Below are 1,176 nucleotides of genomic sequence, written 5' to 3'. Positions count from 1 at the left end.
TGAGGATGTAGCAACAAATTGTCAATAATATTTGAAAAGCAATAAATTTAGATTAGGAAATGAGCCATAAATTTTATAAGGCAATCTTAAATGCTATAATGGTGTGGTGTATGATAAATTATGATGTTTGTAAAAAAATATTACAAACTACTTAATTCTTCATATAAATCCTATCACGTATGGCTTGAGTTTTACTGTCTGTCGAAGCAATATCCAAATCCAGCACTCACGCAAGTGATTGGTGTCATGCTTGAAGCATGTTACATCTGGACCTACATAGATGCAAACTTAAGAGTAAGACAAATTATTTAATATTGCAAAACGTTCCTCAGCTGCCCTCTGCAACTCTTGTGGGTACCATGCCCTTTTTTTGAGTACCTCTGGAACCACAAATCGGAACATGAAGAAAAGCAAGAAGATGGATGCTTGGCACTACTGGGAACTTACGCACTTGTGCTATCTAAGAGGAAGGATTTAAAAAGTTAATTAATTTGTCTTTTCTCTTACCAAAGAGCAAAGGCTTTTCTTACACATCTAAAAGCCTCTCCGTGCTCCAAAGCAGCGTCCATCTTCAATGTCAGCAGCCGCACAGCCCACAAGCCTCGGTGGCTTTGGATGCAGTCATCCTTTGTGTGGGGGACACAGAGCTAGAGATGAATAGAAGCATTTCCCTTCCCCTCGCTGGGGCCTGACCAGTGTCAGTCACGAGAGTGGAGAGTGATGGAGATGACGTGTGCAGGCCGAGCGACTGAGGCTCCAGGTGTTCCCTAATGAAGTGTTTGCATTTGTGACATGTGGGTCTCTGTGCTACTCATGTGTGGTCCGGTGGGCTATGGCTGGTGCATGAGCTGTGTAGAAACTGAGAGAGTTTAAAAACTTTCATAGCAATATAGCGTTGCTGCTAAATCCAAGCTCATTTTTCTAGTAATTCATCTTTTTATAATTATTTTGTAAAATGTCCTAAGACAAATATAATATGTTTCTCTCATTTCCTGCACAATTTTCCTACCATTGATTTATGAAGCCTTGACTGTCAGTTCAAAACAGCATTTTATAAATTGGCATCTGTCTCATTGCAAGTTAGAAAACTTTTTTTATTGTGATGAAAAACATATAACATAAAATGTACCATCTTAGCCATTTTTAAGCGTACAGTTCAGTGGTGTTAAGGATAAT

This window comes from Pteropus medius, unplaced genomic scaffold (assembly GCF_902729225.1).
Source record: "Pteropus medius unplaced genomic scaffold, Ma_sr-lr_union100, whole genome shotgun sequence".
Classification (NCBI taxonomy): Eukaryota; Metazoa; Chordata; class Mammalia; order Chiroptera; family Pteropodidae; genus Pteropus; species Pteropus medius.
The sequence above is the reverse complement of the archived record's forward strand: the minus strand, read 5'-3'. Positions refer to the sequence as shown.